This window comes from Gracilinanus agilis, chromosome 1 (genome assembly GCF_016433145.1).
Source record: "Gracilinanus agilis isolate LMUSP501 chromosome 1, AgileGrace, whole genome shotgun sequence".
Lineage (NCBI taxonomy): Eukaryota > Metazoa > Chordata > Mammalia > Didelphimorphia > Didelphidae > Gracilinanus > Gracilinanus agilis.
In genome coordinates, this window is record NC_058130.1 from 189,936,631 (window position 1) to 189,959,964 (window position 23,334).

Genomic DNA, 23,334 nt, shown 5'->3' on the forward strand with positions numbered 1-23,334 from the left:
GGGGGTTCAATTATGTAAGTAATTTGTCAGGTCCTTTCCAACTTCTAAGTTTTTAGTAATAAAAGTTAAAGACTTACTTGTGTGTGTATACATACATATATATGTATATAAATATATATAGTGTTAACATGAAATCTGGATACCTCAGTCTTTTTGGACCCTCTCCCTCCCCCGTGCCAGACACCCCTGTTTTGTATATAATGAAATGTTAAGTTTTGTTTGCTTTTGAGGTTTCGCTATTGGGTTAAAGTTTCTTCTCAGGAAGCCCAGTTAGACCTTTGTATTTAATTTGTTACAGCTGACTATTCCCTAATACCATAGCTATTGATTGCAAAGAGGTTTATGCACTTGTTTGTGGTTAGTCTTAGTAGGCTTCCCAAAAAGGTATAAAGAAGACTCTTAGGTTCAGTATCTCAGAGGAGAATGCATTGAGCTGTGTCTTCTCCAGAGGAGTTGATACTTGGCACAGTGCTTTTTCTCTGGGATACTGTTCCCAGAGTCCCAGAGCCTTTGGTTCTGTGTGGCATTTAGCTCATGACTTGGTATGGTGGCCAGAATAATGAACCTATACCTTTTTCCTGATTAAAGAGTGGGTTTTCTGACTACTTTGTAGTTGTGTATTTATTTCCAAGTTATTGATGTATATTAATATACATGTATATATTATATACATTTATATATGTAATACATACTCATTACATCACAAGATCCTTGATTCTGTCAATGTGCCTCTATCCAGGCAAATTATAAAACAACCATACTTTAGAAAATAGTCATCATTCCCCAATTGATAAATGGGCAAGAGACATGACTAGGTAATTTTCAGGTAAAGAAATCAAAAGTATCAATAAGCACATGAGAAAGTGTTCTAAATCTCTAATAATTAGAGAAATGCAAATCAAAACAACTCTGAGGTATCACCTCACACCTAGCAGATTGGCTAAAATGAAAGAAGGGGAGAGTAATGAATGCTGGAGGGGATGTGGCAAAATTGGGACATTAATGCATTGCTGGTGGAGTTGTGAACTGATCCAACCATTCTGACTGGCAATTTGGAACTATGCTCAAAGGGCTATAAAAGAATGCCTGCCCTTTGATCCAGCCATACCATTGTTGGGTTTGTACCCCAAAGAGATCATAGATAAACAGACTTGTACGAAAATATAACTGCGCTTTTTGTGGTGGCAAAGAACTGGAAAATGAGGATATGTCCTTCAATTGGGGAATGGCTGAACAAATTGTAGTATATGCTGGTGATGGAATACTATTGCGCTCAAAGGAATAATAAACTGGAGGAATTCCATGTGAACTGGAAAGACCTCCAGGAACTGATGCAGAGCTAAAGGAGCAGAGCCAGAAGAACATTGTACACAGAGACTGATATAATATGGTAAAATCGAATGTAATGGACTTCTGTACCAGCAGCAATGAAATGACCCAGCACAGCTCTGAGGGATTTATGGTAAAGATGCTACCCACATTCAGAGGAAGGACTGCAGGAGAGGAAACATATAAGAAAAACAACTGCTTGAACACATAGGTTGGGGTGGACATGATTGGGGATGTTGACTCGAAACTACCACACCAATGCAACTAACAACAATTTGGAAATAGGTTTTGATCAATGACACATGATAAAACCAGTGGAAATGTGCATCGGCCATGGGTGGGGGGAGTGCGGGGGGGGGGGGTGAAGGGGAAAGTAGGAGCATGAATCATGTAACCATGTTAAAAACGAATATTAATAAATGTTAAAAAAAATAGTCATCATGAGTTTCTATGGCCAACCCTCTCCTTCTGTTATCTTGTGATCAGCATTCTGAGATCTCCCACTTCCTCTTTCCCCCTCCCCCTCTGCCTTCTCTGTCTAATCTCTATTTATCTACATCTATCAATAGGTATAAATATACACATATGTATATAACCACATGCATATATAACCACATGCACATAACAACACACACACTTGTTATTGAACTAGGGTTGTGGAAAACTGCATAATTTGACAGATTCAGCTAATAATATGTGGGTTACTTTTGCTAAACTGCTTTCCCCTCCCCCTTTTTTCTTTCTTATCTTTTGTTAGGAGGGATGACACCATGGTGGAGATAGGGGAAAGATATATTGAAAAATGATAGTGATATTTAAAACAATATATTCCAATAAAAATGAAAAATGAAATGCCCTAGCAGTTGCCAAGGATAATTATTCCCCAACCTAAGTTAAGAATTCCAAATATGGCTGATTCCAAAAATGACTGACCTCTCCTGACTTCTTTGCCAGTGTCCTGTGGGCAGTGTTTCTTCAGGAAGTGGCCAGTAACAACAGCAAAAATCAAACAAATGAGACCACTGACTGAAAGGACAACATTTATTCTGCCTGATCAATATTATAGCTTGTCTATAATGCCACAAAAACCCCAAACCAAAAATGAAATAGAATATTTTCTTGCATTCATGGGCAGCTATAACTTATAGAGGTTAAGGGAAGACAAAGGACCCAAGTGAATCCCATTGGTTATGACCAAGCTGACTTTTTTCCCTGGTGGAACTGTCTTGTCCAGACTCCAAGATCTCTTGAGTAATATGTATATTTTGTGTTTCGTACAACCTTTCTAAAAAAAAATATCTACTTGCTAGATTGAGGTTTTTTGGAGTATATATGAGACCTTCCTGGAAAGGATGTGGTGGTGTAATGGAGTCAAAGAATGAGCTGAAGGATGGGCTCCTGAGTTCATTTTGGAAGCAAAATCTATTGTCCAAGGCCAAAGCCACACTAAAATGTCTTTTCACCAAGAAATCAGAACCTCCCTACTTTTCAGTTCTCCCTAAGTGTCTGCTGGTATTTATGTTTTATGTATTTATAAGGTGGTAAAAAAAATCTTCACTAAAGTTCTCATCTAGTGCCTCACTGATCCGTGGAGGAGACCTTGGGCCAAGCCTGTGGCAGGCCCTACTCAAAATGGAAAAATTTGTCAATGGCCTATATGTCTGGCAAATCAATCAACCAGCAAGCATTAATCAAATGCCTATTATGTGCCAGGTGCTAGGAGAGGTCCTTAAAAACAGCTTATAATTTAGTTAGGGGAGACAACATGGGCACAAATAGACTGCCCCAAAAGTCTAAGTGTGGTTTGAAGTTACTAAAGCTTCTGTTTAAGCTATTAAAGCTTAAGTGTATATACAAAATGCATATGTAGGGGCTGCTAGGTGGTGGCTCAGTGGATTGAGAGCCAGGCCCAGAGGATGAGAGGTCCTGAGTTCAAATCCTGATCAGAAACTTCCTAGCCATGCAACCTTGGGCAAGTCACTTAACCCCCAATGCCTAGCTCTTACCACTCTTCAGCCTTGGAACTGACACTTAGTATCAGTTCTAAGATGGAAGATAAGGTTTTTTTTAATGTATATATTCATAAGTATATGTTCAAAATTAATACAAGTTAATTTTGGGGAAAGGCACTAAGTTGGAAAATATTCATTTAGGAGGTGTTATTGGATCAGAGCCTTTAAGAAAAACAGATTCTTAAGGGCAAAGGTGAGGAGAAAATGAATTTCAGGCATAAAGGACAGCCAATACAAGGGAGTAGAGAAAGGAAATGGGATGTTGTGTATGGGGAACAGTCAAAAGGTCAGTTTGACTAGACCATTACTGTTCAGCTATGTCTAGCTCTTCGTGATCTTATTTGAGGATTTTCTTAGCAAAGATGCTAGAATGGTTTGCCATTTCCTTCTGCAGCTAATTTGAAAGACAAGGAAACTGAAGCAAATAGAGTTAAATAACTTAGCCAGAGAGGAAATGTCTGAGGTCAGATTTGAACTCCAGAAGATGAGTGTTTCTGACTCCAGGCCTGCCACTCTATCCTCTGGGCCACTTAGCTGCTCTTTGACTATAATATATGAGAAGGGAGTAATGTGCAATAAAGAGGAAAGGTAGGATTGGGTTGCATTGTGAAGAATTTTAAATGCCAGAGTTTGTATTTGATTGTGCTGGGAATCAGGAATCACAGAAGTTTATTGAATAGTGCTGTGACAATGATCAGTCCTAATTTATCAATCTAAGGACCAGCCAATCTGAGTGCAGAGTGGATCATCATCTGGGGGGTAGACCATTAGGGGATGAATTGAGGGAATGGGATTGGCTACAACAGTTTTTGAGACCATCTATCCTAGAGTAGTGAGGGATAGTAATAATCTACAACAGCTGAAGGACCAACACTCAGGAAAACTGGATTTCTGTAGTAAAACAAACAAACAAACAAACAAAAAAAACTGCTTGATTTACCTTCTTTCCTGACAATGTTTGGCAAGATATCTTGACAGAAAAAAAAAATTTGACATTCAAATTGTAATGGATTAAAATATAGATTTTCAAAGCTGGAGGCCCCACTTAAAGTCATTCAAACCACCGGTAGGACCTGTTTTTACATCACCTGCTTCATCTGGCCATCCTGCTGCTCCTTGGGTTCAGTCACTAAATGCATGTTACTTGTTACCCTTTTGAATGACAGGAAGCCAAAGAGAGCAGTTCAGACCATTGTCCTTTCAATAGGACCTTTTTAATTGTTGTTATTCCTTCAGAAAGGTGTGTACAAACGAAATAGTTCAATGAAAAGTGGAGCAACTTAGAAAGGAGTGGAAAAAACCCTGTGTAAACACCAGCTATTATCATTGGTGATGTGACTTCAGACCCAAAAAGAACAGAGAGCGTCGGACTGTCTGCATCTGCCCTCTTCATCTCTGCCTTGTCTACCTTGAAATGGGAAAGCTGCCTACACAAATACAAAAGCACAGGAACTCCAAAATGGTTATTTGGCTTGCTGTCAAATCCCAGGCATAGCATGGCTTTGCTTTGTACCAAGCATTTGGCTTCCAGCCCAGATTACACATGCCTCATGAGATATTTTCATGATGCTAGATTTGAATCCCAATAATTTTCTTTGATCTTTAATAGAAGGTACAAAGGAGCTCAAAGTGCTTTATAAACATCATCTCTACTTTAAAAAAAAAAGTTGTATCTATTATTTCCATTTTACATAGAATAATTGTTAGAGCTATGAAATAGCTTAGGCACTAAAGCTAGCATTGGATATGGAGTCATAATGTGGGGGTTCAAATCTCACATCACTTATTCTCTGTGTGACTTTGGGTTCACCTTTCTGCCTCCGTTTCCTTATGTGACAAAAGGGTGGAGTGGGCTAGACAGCCATCATATCTCTAAAGTCAACTCTAAATCAAGGATTCTATAATCTGTGGGGGCAGCTAGGTAACAGAGTGGGTAGAGTGTTCCAGATCAGCTACAGCAATTCTTGAAACAAGATACTCCAGGCCCAGTACTCTATCCACTGTGGTTCCAAAGTTGCCCCAGATATGAATTTTTTTTTCTTTTCTTTTTTTTTTAAACCCTTGTACTTCGGTGTATTGTCTCATAGGTGGAAGATTGGTTAAGGGTTGGCAATGGGGGTCAAGTGACTTGCCCAGGATCACACAGCTGGGAAGTGGCTGAGGCCGGGTTTGAACCTAGGACCTCCTGTCTCTAGGCCTGACTCTCACTCCACTGAGCTACCCAGATGCCCCAGATATGAATTTTTATATAGACCTGTGATTCCATTGGGTAGGTAGGTGGCACAGTGGATGGAACACCAAACCTGGAATCAGGTAGACTCTTCTCCCTGAACTCAAATCTGGTCTCAGGTACTTATTAGTTGTGTGAGCCTAGCTAGGCAAATCATTTAACCCCATTTACCTCAATTTCCCCATCTGTAAGACAAGTTGGAGAAGGAAATGGCAAAACACTCCAGTATCTTTGCCCAAAAAACCCCAAATGGTGTCATAAAGAGTCAGACACAACTGAAAAAAAAAGACGACATGAACCTCTGACAAAAGATCTTCTAGAACTTAGTTCCAGCACCTAACCCCAATACTGTTTCTCTACAAAATGGAGTAGAAAAAACACAGTAGAATTAAAGTTAGAAAACCTGTGTTCTTAGACCCAGCTCTATTACTGATGATGACCTTGGAAGACAACTTTGCAGGACCACATTTCCCTTAATGGGGAAGCAGAGGAATCAGTCAGAAGCTTTGAAGATTATATAGGATTTATAGTCATAAATCCTATCCAAGTACTTTATCTCCTAGTTGAAGAATCTAGGACCCAGAGTTGCTGTTTAAATGGCATGCCCAGCATCATGTAGCCAGTAAATATCAGGGTTGGGATTTGATATCTAGGGTCTTCTCTGCCTCTAAAATTCTATGATGAACTATGATGAAATCAAGGTTTCCCGAACATCAAAAAGACAAGAATAATGATGTAATGGGACCAGTGTTGTGAATACTGTATTTAGAATATAACATGGAAAAGTTACCCATTCTGAAATGGTCTTGAAGGGTGAAAGGAGAGTTCTTGGACATGAACTTGTCTAAAAGCACCTCAGAGGTATGGAGGAAGTTTGAGATTTTCTTATCTGATGTATTTGAAATAATAAAAGAGAAGAGAAGAAATATAAACATAAGTTGCAATAAAGCAGTTTGCAAATATAGCAAAAAGTATCCTGCATGATGTACCATTAATCAAAGATGGTGCTGTCCTCTATGAGCAAAGCAGAATGGCAATACCTTAAAAGAAATATGCGATGCTAAAAATTTGAGATACCTCCATCCCAAATGTTCATACAGGCTCTTGGTGCCCAACCTTCCAAGCTCATATTGATCTGATCGGCCATAGTCATACACACTATATATTGACCTCAACATAGTGATGTCATTTTGGCCCTCCTCAAGTATGAAGGACAACACTAAACAACTAAACTAGTAGATGGTACATATGATACATATAATCATATATATGTATTTGATAAATAGGGGGATCTCCCTCTAGTAGGCAAATTTAAATCCATCTATGACTTACTAAATAAGTCCTAAAGAATACATAGATTTCTAAAGGTCAATGAACTTGAGTGGAAAAAATTATTTTTATTTTTATTAACTTTTAAATGAAATTTAATATTCCCTTTCATTATTTTAAGACATTATTCTAGGAAGAGGACCCTGGACTTCACCAGACTGTCAAAAGTGTCCCTGGCACAGAAAAATATGAGGAACCAGGGGCAGCTGGTGGCTCAGTGGAGAGAGAGCCATGCCCGAAGATGAGAGGTCCTGAGTACTAATATGGCCTCAGACACTTCCTTGCTATGTGACCCTAGGCAAGTCACTGAACCTCCACTGTTTAGCGCTTACCACTCTTCTTCCTTGGAATCAATATATAATATTGATTCTAAAATGGAAGGTAAGGGTTAAAAAAGAAAAAAAAAAGGTGAGGAACCCTTGTTCTAAGGATAAGATCAACGACTTACCCAGAGTCCCATAGTAAAATTTAGGAATTAAACCATGGTCTTCCTGACCCAACACTTTATCCATTACAAGTAATGATTTCTATCAAGTGAATGGCAAAGTTTCATGATTAACTACATGTCTCCTGGGTCATAGGGCAAGTTTAGATTATTTTTAAAATTAATTTAAAATTAAAAAATTTTTTATTTATTAAATGTCAAAAAACAGACTCTTCCCCAAAATGTGAGTTTGTCACAAAATGAATCAAGTCAAGTACATTAAATCAAAACCAGTAAAGTATAAATTTGAAAAATAAGAAACCGTTTTTCAAGTGGAGGGCATAAAGGTGATTTGGCCCTTTCTTTAAAAATGCCACCTGTGCTTTTGGATAGTTGGGAATCTTGGCAAACATTTTTAGCACATTCTAAAAATTCCGTAGAGTACAAATCACATTTATGTAGCAAGTTCTGTTTATAAAATGAAAACCAAAATGTATGCTTTCATAAAACTATATTATAAATTGCTTGCTGATGCTTCCTTGTTGCCAATTTTAAGGGTTTTATAACTTCTCAAGAATGCTTTTCTATTCTTCTCATCTACAGAAAGACCATAAATGTACAGCTTCTTAGAAAACTTTGATTTGACATGTGCAAACGACTATGGAGAGCAATTAGCACATTATTAAAAAATTAATGGAATTCATATACTTTTTCCTTACAGGAGAGTAAAAAATGCTTTTTACTTTGGAAATTTCCCAGAATTATGAAGACTGCTTTACATTATTTAAATGTCAGTCTTCCAACTATAAGATTATATAGAAAACTGCACTATAAACTCCTGAAGGGTGGGGATGGCCATTTTGTTTGTTTTTAATCCCAGCACTTCATATAGTACCTTTAGCAATTTTTTTTTTTTAAACAGGGACAGTAGTGGTTGCTGTGGTTTCATGGGGGAGGTTAGGAACTCCTGTTTTGAAAATTCCCCCCAAGGATGCAGATTGGCATTCATAGATGATTTACTGTCTTAAACAGTTGCCTAGGACACTGAACAGGAAATACTATACTGGATTATTCATGGTTCCATAGCTAGTGTGTTTCAGAGGGAGCACTTAACACAAGCCTTCCTGACTCCAAGACCAGCCTGCTACTTACTAAGCCACACTACATCTTCCTTTGCACATTGCAGGCATTTTAGAAATATTTGCTAAATTGAAGCCTCAGTGGGTTTTTTTTTTAAATTTATGGCATTTTTGTGAATTTGATGAATGTTGAAGAGAAGGTGGAAGGGCTGAGTCCTAATCCTAATTTTACTCAAAAAAGCATCAGATCTCCTTTCTACACTATAGTTAACCCTCTGGTCCTGGTGCAAAAATAGACAAAGGGAAGTGAAGAAACTCAGGATATTGCAACAAGTTGAGAACTCCCACCCAACTACTAGAACATATTGCTTAGGAAACACTATTGTAATAGGCAATACTGTGATGTAACTAGGACTTTGAGCTCTGTATATCATGACTTGCTATTTGTTCAGGAATCTATGGGTAAAGTTCGACAATTATATGGTGTCAATTTAATAATAATAATGATAATAATAATAATAATAATAATAATAGGAAACTAAGTGGCTCAGTGAATAGAGAGCCAGGTCAGGGGATGGGTGGTCCTGGGTTCAAATATGGCCTTAGATACTTCCTAGTTGTGTGATTCTGGGCAAGTCATTTAACTTCCATTGCCTAGCCTTTGCTGCTCTTCTGCCTTGAAACTGATGCTTAGTATTGATTCTAAGACAGAAGATAAGGTTTTGTTGTTTGTTTGTTTTTTTAACTTATTGGGGACAGCTAGGTGGCTCAGTGGATTGAGAGCCAGACTTGGAATTCAGCAGGTTCTAGGTTCAAATTTGGCCTTAGATACTTCCTACCTGTATGATCTTGGGCAAGTTACTTAGCCTCACTGCCTAGCCCTTATAGCTCTTCTGCCTTGGAGTATTGATTCTAAGCTGGAAAGTAAGGATTTTTAAAAACTTATCTCTGCAAAATAATAATAATAGGATTCATATAACACTTTAAAGTTTGCAAAGCACTTTACAAATATTATTTCATTTGATCCTCAAAACAATGCTGTGAGGTAGATGCTATTATCATCCCCATTTTACAGATGAGAAAGCTAAGGCACAGAGAGATTAAGAGACTTGACCAAAATTACTCATAAAATAATTGTCTGAGGCTAGATTTTGGTCTTTCTTGACTCTAGGTTCATTGTTCTATTTGCTTCTTTGGATCTCTCTAGATTCATTTTCACCCTGTTTCACTCCCATACTCAATTTTAATTACTTTCCTTTTCTTCATCTGTGAAATGAAGCTGGAATAGATGAATCTATAAAGGTCTCTTCCAATTCTGAGTCCATGATTTTTATTTCAGCCCATTTCCTAAGAAAATTTCGTATAAAGAAGCTAATGTTTCCTCTTGCAAAGATGAAACAAAAAACCCTTCATATGGCATTTTTGTGCATTGTTTTAGGAGTGACTGAGCAAACCATGGTATGGATGATAAGAAGTCTGTTTTTCTAAAGAATTTGTCTATTCAGATTCAGAGAAGCTTTGAAGGTGTTATATGAACTGGTGCAGAATGAAGTGAGCAGAACTAGAACAATTTCTACAATGATTTCACTGTAAATGAGGATACCTTTTAAATATTTAAGAACCTTGACCAAGACAATGAGGAAGATAATCATGGCTCTAGAAATTCTATGATAGAGTATATTATCCACCATCTGACAATTAGTGGTCTAGGGGTACAGAATGAGACCCTCACTTTCAGACTCAGGAAGTTGGTAAATTTGTTTTGACTGACTATATTTATTTGTTATAAGGCAGGACTTTTAATAGGGGTGGAATTTATGAAGATGAATCAGGGAAGTAATGATAGTGATCTTGTAAAAGAAAGAAAACAACATCAACAGATCATTAAACAAATAAATAGGAGAGAGCAAAAGTTCTTAAAGAGACATACAAGAGGGCAGTTCTGGTATTCCAGAGTTCAATCTGAAATACAGTGCATTTTAAAAACTATATAATGTAAGTAAATATTTCTAATATAATTGTCTCTTTTGCTCTACTTTGCATATGAAAATGTTTGTACTTGATGATGACATTCACAACAAAAAACAAAACTGAAAGGAAAAAACTTGCTCATTCAAGCACCAAAGCATTTACTCATCAGAATTATAACAGAAAATTATCTGGAATGATTTTGAAAATGAGTAAAACATTGTAACTTCAAGGGTTACCATCAGGGACAACATGTTACCAATAATGCAAAAGAGTCAATTAGAATTAAACTAGCTTAAGTGGCACTAGAATGTACTTGTATGTTTGTTTTTTGTTTTTTTACTACTAGCTTGAGCTCAACTTGTGAATATTTTTTTAAAGAGTTATTTCATTAGTATGGACATCCATTCTACCAGGACTCCCTTCAATGACTCCTTCTATGGTCTCCTACTATGGCACCCAAATTTACCACCTGGTAGATTTTTTCTGGCAATGACCATCTAAACATAGTTAGACTGGTCCCTGGATAGCAGCCTACCACTCATGTCTTTCCAACTGAGTCTGACCAGTGATAACTTACACTGTACCCTCATTCAAGCACCCCTGGATACCTCCATCTCAGGATGGGACAATGGAATTGGGCTTTGGTTTAGGAATACTAAGCTTATCTTCCTATATGTATACATAATCTTTTATTGAAAAGATAGTCATGGCATGGATAGAGAGCTGGCCTTAGGGTGATAAAGAATCATTATTTCTTTTAATAAAGCCTTGCAAAAGGAATATCATTAAAAGAAACAAAGATTAAAAAAGTAATAGTTAAAGAAGATTAAACACTCCTCCCCTGCTTAAAATAAAATAAACAAGAAAATAAACTTTTAGTAGTTCTCTATTTCTCATGATTTTAAACTTTAAACATTTCTGCTGAGCTTTTAAGTCCTCATTATAATGGTCCCACTCTCAATTTCCTCTTCATCCCTGATTGCTCAAATACAAGTTCCATTTCAGTCATGCTGGTTTATTCACCATCCTGATCACATCATACTCACTTTGCCTCTATTTCTTCTTCTTCTTTTAAACCCTTATCTTTCTTCTTGGAATCAACCCTGAGTATTGCTTCCAAGGCAGAAGAGTGGTAAGGACTAGGCAACTGTGATTAAGTGACTTGCCCAGAATTACACAGCTAGGAAGTATCTGAGGCCAAATTTGAACCCAGACTTCCCTCTGCCTCCATTTCTTAACTGATGTTGGTCTTCCAACTTGGAATGCCCTTCCTTCCCCCCTCCATCAACCTAAATCTTTCCCATTCTTCAGGAACCAGATCAAAGATGAGAGATTAAAGTATGGGGCAACCAGGATGGTGAGATGATTGGATGTCATGCATACAAGAATTGGATGAAGGAAATAGGAAAGTTTTTTGTGTCGTTTTTGTTCTAGACTTCCAATTTCATTGGTATGAGAATTCCCAGTGTGGAAACTCATCCTTCCCCATCCAGTCCCACCCTATCCCACCCACCACCCACCCCATTCCCACCACTAGCAGAAAGTCACCTGTTATTTATAGTCTTAGAGAGTTGCCTGGGCACAGAGAGATTAAAGTAACTTTTGTTCATGATCATATTTGTCAGAGGCAGTCCTCAAACCCTCTTCTTCCTTGACTCTAAGGTCAAACTCTATCAGTTACATCATGCTGCCTCTCTTGAGGAGGTAAAGCTGCAGTTAGGTAAGAGAAAAGGCTTAATGGGGGACAGATTTAAAAAAGTCTAATCAGTTCTTCTACAGGATAATACTTTAATTCATTTTGCTTAGACCCAGAAAACAGAACTAGGAACCAATGGCAGAAATCACAGAAGATTTTAATTCAATATAAATGAAAACATCTAACAATCAAAGCTTTCCAAAAAGGCTTAATAGGTTGGTGTGGCAGGTAGTGGGTTCTCTATCATTGGAAATCTTCAAGTGGGTGTCAGATGTCCCCTTCTAAAGACCATTATATAAAAGTTTTCCCTTTCTGTAAAGAGGAAGAAAGTAACGAGCTACTCCCCTCATTCTATAAGACAAATTGTCTTATTTAGGTCTACAGTATTATCTCCTGCAGGAATTGCTAAACAGTCACTATCTGTTGAATTTTAGGAGGATAGCCAGCATCCACCCAAGTAATTCAGGTAATAAAGTAAATTTTCATAGTAATGAACAAAGAACTAGAACACAAATACCTTTTATTTGTCAGGAATTCAGACTTAATTCTTGTCAATAAAACCACATTACCAGGGGCAGCTATGTGGTAGAGTAGATAGAGAGACAGACCTGGAGTTGGGAGAATCTGGTTTCAAATCTGGCCTTAGATACTTTCTATCTGTGTAACCCTGGACAAGGCACTTAACCTTATTTGCTTAGCCCTTGCCCAGAGTTGTTTCTTAAGACAGAAAGTAAGATTTTTATTTTTTAAAAAAAGGAGGAAAAACCATATTACTTTCCAGCTTCTTTCTGTAATATAATGATAACAGATATTTATTTAATGTTTTATACTTTGTAATCACTTGGTCAATCAACACTTAAGTATCTACTTTGTGCTAAGTGGTAAGATACAAAAGTAAAAGTGAATTAATCCCTACACTTAAGTCTCTTACATTCAATATGAGATACAACAGGTGTATACATACATACATACACACACTCATATATATATATTTGTTGTTGTTAGTTGACTCTTCATGAACCCATTCTATGTTTTCTGGGCAAAAATACTGGGGCGCCTTGCCATTTCCTTCTCCAGTTCATTTGACAGATGAGGAACATGAGGCAAACAGGGTTAAATAAATTACCCAGGGTTACCCAGATAGTGTCTGAGGCCAGATATAATTTCAGGAAAATGAATCTTCCTGATTCCAGACCCAACACTCTACCCACTGTGCCACCTAGCTATTCCATGTACATATATAGGTATATACAAAATACATATAAAACTGAATACCAAGTAGACTTTGAGAGGAAACCATTAGTAGTTGGAGGATGAGGAGATGAGACAAGAAAAGGCCTCTTTGAGAAAGCAGCACGAGAGCTAAATCTCAAAGGAAACCAAGAAAGTAGAATTTTCATATATTATTTCAAACATACAAAAAAAAAGCCAAAAAAATTAAAGAATTCTATGTAATACTAACAGGCACTGTGATAAGTGAATTGCACACTTCATTTAATTATATTTTTGTCTTTGCAAAATTCCTTTGGATTTAGTTTAGTATTTTTAAAATTAGAACTACTGAGAATCATTTATTTTAAAGATAAAATGCTGTCTGTTAAAAAATAATAACAATATGAGTATAACAAAGCACCTTGGAGTTATTTTTGTAGTAGCGGGATGGCTGGGTCTACCCACATTTTCTCAGTCAGTCCCTCCTCTAGACAAGTATAATTTTGGGTTTAGTGGTTCGTTAAATTGATGTGTTAGTTTGGTTTTTTTTGCCTGTGACCACAGCTTATATCTTCAATGTATGTCTAGGCATCTGAGTCATCTCATTTGTATATTTTATAAGCTGGTGATGGGATAAAAGACTACTCACAATTTTATTGAAAATGGTAAATTTTCAAAGGAAAAATCCTTTGAAATTCATGAAATTAATTAATTAATTAAAGGTTGGGTTTAGCATAGACTTAAATAAGAACTTCCCAGCTACTGGGAAGGGCTGCGGGAGTCCTATGTGATAGTGAATAGAGATTGAATCTAGATAACTTAGAGAAGAAAACACAGAAATATCTTCTAAAGGTCTTGTTTATTTACTATTATTCTTTTTCTTTTTCTAAGTTTACTCTAAAATGCCCGTATACTTGTGATCTCATCAATGAAGGTGTTCTTTCTGAGGTTGCAGAAAATAACCCATCCATGCCTAGTCATCCTCTGTGACTATTGCCTATGTTTCATAAAATCATTACAATGAGTCTACCCAAAGTGCTGGAGGGCTCCTGCCATCACACACAGTCTCAAAATGATAGTCTGAAACAACTACGAATGACTTAAGGGAGCAGCTAGATAGAGAACTCAGTAGATAGAGAGCCAGACCTGGAGAGAAGAGGTCCTGGTTTCAAATGTAGCCTCAGACACTTCCTAGCTGTGTGACCCTGGGCAAGTCACTTAACCCTGGTTGCCTAGCCCTTACCACTCTTAACCCTTGGAACTAATAGATTCTAAGACAGAAGGTAAGGGTTTTATTTAAAAAAAAAAAAAAAGACAACTATGATTTCAAAAGACTACTGATGAAGAATTCTACCCATCTCTCGACAGAGAAGTGATGGATAAAATACACACAATGAGACACTTAGTTAATATGGGGATTGATTTTGCTTGACTATGCTTATGGTTTTGTTTTTCTTCTTTTATGGAGAGAGTATAGGAGGAGAGAGAAAAAGAAAAATAAATCCTTACTAACTAAAAAAATAATTTTAAAAATGACCATGCATTTGACCCATGCTCTAACTATCACCCTCATTTGCTGAACTATCTAGATTCAAAACCCCTCCTATTACCCTCTATACTTTTGCAAGTTATCTGGTCACTTGTAAAATTATGCCACTCTTATTTTTTTCAGTCCCCAAAATGAGATATATGGTGTTACAAAGGCTAATCCTTTGGCTAGGCCTTGTTTTAAAAGTACTTTCCTTTTTTCTTCAAATCAGACTGACCTAGAAAATCCAGAGGGCTTGGTGGCTGTAAGCACGGCTCACTTTTTTAGTTAAACAATTTTCAGGCCTCACATTATGTTTTCCTAGAATGCTATATAATAGGGTTATTAGTTTTCAAATCTTCAGAGGAGGGCAGTAAATAAGGTTCATGTTTCTGTGAGTTAGTGCCGTGTCGCTCCCCTGAGAGCCAGGTGAGGCTGTTGGCCTCTGGTGCCCAAGGTGAATTGAACTGTGAAGCATAAATGCCTTTTACTGTAAGATGAAATGGGACTCTTTTGGCTCCCTCCTGTTCTAGGGCTTCGCTTTGCTAAATTGTGGTATTTACTAAGGCAGCTAAATGAGAAAGTTTTTGTTTGCCCTTGAACATTCTGAACGGCAATCACTTGTGCCTGACAATGACACTGGGGTGTTGTAGTCAATCATAGTTATCTTCCTACCGTCTGTACAACTTCTCATGCCAGCCCAACTCAACAAGCATTTCTTTCTTAATTCCTATTGCACACTTGGAGGCAGAGATACAAACATAATTAACAGCATGACCCTTGTTCTCATGGAATTTATAACCTATGAGGAGGGGATTAGATTGATTATGATAATTTTATTAAGTTAATTATGATACAAACTAGAATATGATAAAAGCAAAGGAGAAAGGAACAGAAAAAATATTCTCTAAATTGGTGATAAGAAAAATCACTGGGACAACTGAGTGGCTCAGTGGATGGAGAGCCAGTCCTAGAGATGAGAGGTGTCCTGGGTTCAAATTTGACTTCAGACACTTCCTATCTGGGTGACCTCGGGCAAGTCCCCATTGCCTAGCCCTTACCGCTCTTCTCTCTTGGAACCAATATTTAGTATGAATTCTAAAATGGAAGTTGAGGGTTAAAAAAAAAAAAAGATAATTTTCAGCTTGGTTGAAAGTGGGAAGGGAGAGGAAGCAATCAAAGAAGGCTTTATGGAGGAAGTGGCATCCCAGATAGACAGTGAAGGAAGGGAGGGATTAAAGCAGGTAGAGAAGAAGAGGGAGTATGTTCTAGGTTCCGGAGGGATGACCTGCTGAAATGCACCATGTGTCAAGACAAGAGAAAGCAAGTTGAGATCATAAACTGTGGATCACTGGATCACTGAATATATGAGTAATGGAAATTCTGGTCAAGGTGTTTCCCATTTAAGCAAATAGATGTTACCTGAGCATGGGACAGATTCCCTCTCTCTATTACATGTTTTTTAAAAAAGTGAAATAGAGCTAGAAAAGTAAGTAGAAACCAGATTGAATGAGATATTAAATATCAGGCTAAGGTATTTTTCCCCTTTAATTAGTTTGTAATTTCTTTGAGCATAAAAACTATTTGCATTTTTGTCTTTGTTTCTTCAGCACTTAGCACAGTTTCTGGCACAGAGTAATTGCTTAATAAATGTTTGTTGATTAATCAGTTAGTTTATCTTAGAGGCAAAAGGAAGACAAGGAAGGTTTTTGACAAGAGAAATGAAATAGTCAGAACTGTGCATTTCATAGATGTACAAAGGATAGATTAGAGAAGGGAGATACAGGAGGCATGACAACTGTTGAGAAGGTTAATATAAGATTGCAGGCAAGAGGCAATGAAGGGATAAACTAGAATAATAGCACTGTGAGTGGAAAAGAAAGAGATGAAAGAGAGATATTGCTTAGATAGAAATAAAGAGTAGGGAAAGCAAGGTAGTACAATGAATAGAGCACTAGGTCTGGAGTTAAGAGGACCTGGGTTCAAATTTGACCTCAGATATATCATAGCTGTGTGACCCTACACAAGTCACTTCAGTTGCCTAGCCATTTGGTGCTCTTTCTGTCTCTTAGAAGTGATCCTAAGACAGAAAGTAAGGGAAGGAAGAAAGAAAGGGAAAGAAGAAAAAGAGAGAGAGAGAGAGAGAGAGAGAGAGAGAGAGAGAGAGAGAGAGAGAGAGAGAGAGATGCAAGAACAAAGAATTTGATTGCATCTAAGGATGATGAAGAGGGAAGAGTCAAAGATTATTTTGAGTTTTCTAGAAAAGTTGACTAGAAGGATGTGGTGTTATTCTCAGAAAAAGGGAAACTGAGAGGAGGACAAGTTTTTAAATTCACATTGGACATGTTGGACAAGTTGAATGAGAAGTGCTATTATAACATCCAGGTAGACATGTCCTCCCTTCTACTTTCCAACCCTTTCATACCTCTATTTCCACATTCTACTTGAAATTCACAGGCTCAACAAGGCTTGCTTACCTCCCCCAATCATCACACCCTAAATGGCATTTTCCATCTAAGTTATTTGTGAATCAACATTTGTTCAAAGCATCCATTTAAAAAACAATAACAAGCCCTTATTTGTAGTGTTTGCCAAGTTCCTAGATATAAGTTCTTTCACTGAAAGTTTAATCAATGGCATCAGTGAGTCAGCATGAGCTGGCTTAAGCACACTTTTAGGTGGATCCCACGTGGAATATTTTTTTTTTTAACCCTTGTACTTTGGTGTATTGTCTCATAGGTAAGATTGGTAAGGGTGGGCAATGGGGGTCAAGTGACTTGCCCAGGGTCACACAGCTGGGAAGTGGCTGAGGCCGGGTTTGAACCTAGGACCTCCTGTCTCTAGGCCTGACTTTCACTCCACTGAGCTACCCAGCTGCCCCCTCCCACGTGGAATATTTAAGAGAAAACATTGAATTAGAGACTGTAGCATAAGAAGGAGTTGTGATAAGATCATAGATGGATCATAGATCCATTTCAAGATGGACCAAAATGAGTCACTAAGATGGGACCGAGAAGAGAGTATTTTTTGTTTTCTTATAGAGGAAAGAATACAATTTTTAAAAAACTTGCCAGAAAACCATTGGAAACAGAGGAAATATTCATCAATTGGGAAATGGCTAAATAAGGTATAGTATATGATTGTAATGGAATACTATTGTGCCATATGAAATGATAAATAGGATGACTTCAGAAAAGTCTGGAAAGACATCTATAAACTGATGCAAAATTAAGTGAGAAGAACCAGTAGAACATCATACACAGTTACAGTAATATTGTACAATGATCCATTGTGAATGACTTAACCATTATCAGCAATGTAAGGACCTAAGACAACTCTAGGGGGTTTCCTTGATGAAAAAGGTTACTCACTTCCATAGAAGGAACTGATGGAATCTGAATGCAGATTGAAGTATATCGTTCTTCACTTTATTTCTTTCATGAGTTTTTAAAATATGTTTTATGTGTATCTTCTTTCACAACATGACAAATATGGAAATATGTATCACATGATAGCACATGTATAACCTTTACTGGCTTACTTGCCATCTCAGGGAGGAAAAGAAGGAGAGAGAGAGAATTTAGATCACAAAATGCCAGAAAATAAATGTTAAAATTTTTTTCTACATGTAATTGGAAAAAATACAATAAAATAGTACAGGAAAAATGCATTTGCCAGGCCTTTAAAGAAGAGACCATATTCTTTAGGAGTTCTCCAGATAATATGTTCTTTGGTATTTTAGAAAGTCTCAATTTAATTTCTGTACACTGACTTCCATAAGATGATAATAGTGTATTCTCATTAAAATTTCAACTAGATTTAAAAATAAGCCCCTTTAGCTCCTTCCTTATTAAAGCATTGGTCAGTTCAGTGCACTATATGCAAAACTGCACTCTTAAATCACTTCCTAATAAAAGGAGAACATACTTTCTGCACACTAAACAGTTACTCAAGACGACAGAGTTATTAGAATATTTGCTCCTGGGAAATTGTGAGGATTGAGTTATGGCCCAGTCCTGACTTAAAATGGAGAGAAGGCACTGAGGCAAAAATCTGGGCTCTAATACCAAGTCTTTAAGGAGGGATGGGAAAAGTTATTGAAGGACTCTGACTTGATTTCTCCCTATAGAATATAATTCATATTAACTGAACAGAAGTATCTAGCACATGATCTGAACCCATGATTTCATTGATAGAGAGAATTCTCAGACAGGGAAATACCCTACCAACATGGCTGGCATTTTTGCAATTGATAAGCTTAGAGAATTGCCTAGAGAACTGAAAGATAAAGTGACTTTGCCCTAGGTCACACAGCCAGTATGTGTCAGAAGTAAGACTGGAGCTCTTCTTGGTTCTCTATCTGCTGTAAGATGTTGTTGTTCAGTTGTGTCCAACTCTTCATGATCCCATTTGGGATTTTTTTTTGGCAAAGATACCAGAGTGGTTTGCTATTTACTTCTCCAGCTCATTTTATAGATGCGGAAATGGCAAGCAGGGTTAAATGATTTGCCCAGCGTCCCACAGCTAGGAAGGAAGCTGAATTTAAACTCAGAGAGATGAATCTTCCTGATTCTAAGCACAGTGCTCTATCCACTGCAACACCTAGCTGCTCTGCTGCACCATGTTTTTTTACCTTCAGTAAAACCTTGCTTTTTCTAAGAACTGCTGACTGGCTGAGAGACAAAATTCACCCAAAGTTTTTTCTACTTTATATGCATAAGCATAGTCTATGTGCTAAAAATAAAGTTTTTTTTAAATAGTTATAATATTTTTTATTTTTATTTTTTCCAGATTACATGTCAATACAATTTTCAATAATCATTTTCTGACATTTTGTCATCTATGTTCTTTCCCACCCTTCTCACCCTTCCCCATCTCTAAGAAAGCAGGTAATATGATAAAAGTTGTACGTGTGTTATCATACAACGTATATTTCTATATTCATCACATTGTAAAAGACAAATATTGCTTACACTAGAGAAAAATTAATAGAGGAAATAAAGTGAAGATTCTTATGCTTCAATCTGCACTCAGACTCCATCAGTTCCTTCAATGGCAGTAGATAACCTTTTTATTTTGGGGGGGGGGGCATGAGTCCCTTGGAGTTGTCCTGGATCCTTGCAGTGCTAATAATAATTAAGTCATTCACAGTTTGTCATTGTACTTTATTTTAAGTTTTCTAAAGAGATATGGGTGAGGGTCAGAAGTTCATATCCTGAACACTTTCACAATGAAGTATATGTACATAAGGAGTAGCTTAACGGGGTGGAAATGGTACTGAAGACAAGAGGCCAACTGTATAACTGATTTTCCAAAGAAAAGAACTATTCCATGATCACCAATAGTCTTAAAGACACACCATTTAAATAAGTAGAGAGGGAAAATGGATTGTTCTGTTCAATCACTACTACTGTGAAAGTCATTTTAAAATACAGAATATAATATGCCTGTTTCTCTGAAAGTCTGTCTCTGTCTCCCTCTCTTTACCTCTCTTTTTTCCTTACAAAAAAACTTGAGAAATCTGTCTTCCAGCCTTTCAACATCTCTCCTACACCAGGATTACTACTCTTAATGGTCAAATCTAATGGCCTTTTAAAAAATATCCTTCCTCATTTCTCTGCAGCTTTTGAAAATATCTCCCTCTTTCCCTTGGTACTTTCTTTTCTCTAGGTTTTCATGACAGTCTTCTCTCTTGGTTCTCCTCCTACTTGTCTGACTAATCCTTCTCAGTCCCATTTGCTGGATCTTGATCCAGGTCCCTCTTGCTGACTAGAGGTGTCTCACAAGGCTCTGTCCTGGGCCCTCTTCTCTTCTCCCTCCTTACTTTTTCCCTTAGTGATATCATCAGCCCCATGGATTTAATTACCATCTTTATGTTGATGATCCTCAGTTCTCCTTATTCAACCTTAATGTCTCTGTTAACTTTCAGTCTCATATATCCAACTGCTTATTAGACGTCTCAAACTGGACGTCCTGTAGACATCTTAAATTAAACATGTTGAAAGTCATATTAATTATCTTTTCTTCCAAATCATCTTTTCTTCCTAGGAACTGTTGAAAGTCCTCTGAGTCACCCAGACTTACAACCTAAGTGTCATCTTCAACTTCATATCTTTCTCACTTTCCCACACCAATCTGTTGCCAAGGCCTGTCAACTTTAACTTAATAACATTTCCCCAAAAGGCCCTTTTCTTTCGACTGATGCTGCCTTCCTCCTGGTACAAGCCCTTAATATCTCAAGTCTTCAATATTAAAATAGCTTTTAGCCTGGTCTCCATGTCTCAGATCTCTCCCCAATCCATCTTCCACTCACCTATCAAAATCATCACTCTCCCCAACTCTGTCCCTCCATGACCAAATATAAAATCCTCTACTAGACATTCAAAGCTTTCTGCCCCATGCCAGCAGCATTTATAACTTGCCTGGCATTGTGCCAAGCCCTGTGGATACAAAAGAGGCAAGAGGAGACTCCTATCTAATGGGAAAGAGCTCCAGATGTTTTCCTTAAGACAGGAAAAAGGAGAAAGAAGTATGGCCGAGAACGTAAAAGGAGACAGACCAGAGAAGGAAAATATGCTTTTAGGAAAAATTGGCAATGTTGCTTATAGTAATGGAATGGCTTGATTTTACCACTTGTAATGATGACTAAGTAAAGACAGCCCATGCAGGTGCACTAGAACCAAAACACTTCTCATAGGCATTGGGGAAATTATTATTCATTTTCTGGATCCACATTCTCTACTGAGACCAAAGCTTGAGAACTTGTCCCGATTGCTGCTGAATGGTGTCATGGCAAGAAGAGGGATTTTGGAGATCATTTAGTTGAGATTTTGCAGATGAGAAAACACAGGCCCACAAAGAAGGAGTTACCTGTTGCCCAAATCAGTATTTAAATCCAGATCTTCTGACACCAAACCCTGGGCTCTTTCCAGGCTGCCTTCAAATCTATCTCTAGGCTTGAGTGTAACTGTATCTTTTGGTGAGGGTTTCCACAGAAATACAGATGAAAGGCTGGAAAAGGCCTTCAAAGACATCTAGTCTAATTCTCTCACTTTACAGATAAGGAAATTGAAGTTCTCAGGAGGAGGAGATGATAATGACAACTTGAATAGTTCACATATGCACCTCAGATTATAGATTTACAGTTGGAAAAGACTTTAAAGCTAGCTAGAACATCCAAAGTCACACTTGGAGTTTATGGCCAGATTCTTAAGCTTTCAGGCTCTTACCAGCAGATTTGCAAAAATAGTGTCTTGGACTTAGGAATTAGTCAATTCAAAAGCATGTTACTTTATTATTATTATTTTTTTAACCCTTACCTTCTGCCTTAGTACCAATTCTGTATTGGTTCTAAGACAGAAGAGTGGTAAGGGCTAGGCAATGGGGGTTAATTGATTTGACTAAGGTCACACAGCTAGGAAGTATCTGAGGTAAGATTTGAACCCAGAACCTTCCATCTCTAGGTCTGGTTCTCAATCCACTGAGCTACTCAGCTACCCCCTCATATGTTACTTTAGAAGTCATAATTCACTTTTGTTTATTGAATTCTTTTTCAATTACATATAAAAACAATTTTTGACATTTGTTTTCTGACATTTTGCAATTCAGATTCTTTTCCTCCCTCCCTTAAGTGGTAAATAGTCTGATATTGGTTTTACCAGAGCTTTTGTGCAATACGTATTTCCAAAATCCTCCTTGACAAGACTGAAGAGATATATCACATATACAATAAAACCCCAGGAAGGAATTCGAGTGAAGGATAGCATGCTTTGATCTGCAGTCAGATTCTAACAGTTTCTTCTTTGGCTATGAATAACATATATGTATATTTTTAACATAAGTCCCTTATGGTATTCTGGAACCTTGTTTTGTTGATAATAGTGTAACCCTTCACAATTGATCATTACATGATATTTTTGTTATTGTATATACTGTTCTCCTGGATCTGCTCACTTTGCTTTGCATCAGTTTATTTAAGTCCAGGTTTTTCTGAACTTATTCTATTCATAATTTCTTATAGCTTAATAGTTTCCCATTGCAACTATATACCACACTTTTTTTTTTTTACCATTCCCCAATTGATGGACACCCCCTCCCCCTCAGTTTCCAATTCTCTGTTTGGCCAGATTCTTGAACTTAAAGGCTCTTACCAACAGAATTTCAAATACTGCCCCAAATTCTGTAATTAGTCAATTCAAAAGCATATATTTCCTTAGAAGTCGTAGATCCTTTAGAAAGTCTATCTACTTCTGACTCTTTAACATATAGGTAAAACACCTTCCCCCACCTAAAACTAGATTCACTTTTATATCTATCAGTACATAGTATTTTTTTTTAAACCCTTACTTTCCATCTTGGAGTCAACTGAGTGGTAAGGGTAGGCAATGGGAGTCGTGACTTGCACAGGGTCACACAGCTGGGAAGTGTCTGAGGCCTGATTTGAACCTAGGACCTCCCATCTCTAGGCCTGGCTCTCAATCCACTGAGCTACCCAGTTGCCCCCTTAGTACATAGTATTAAATTT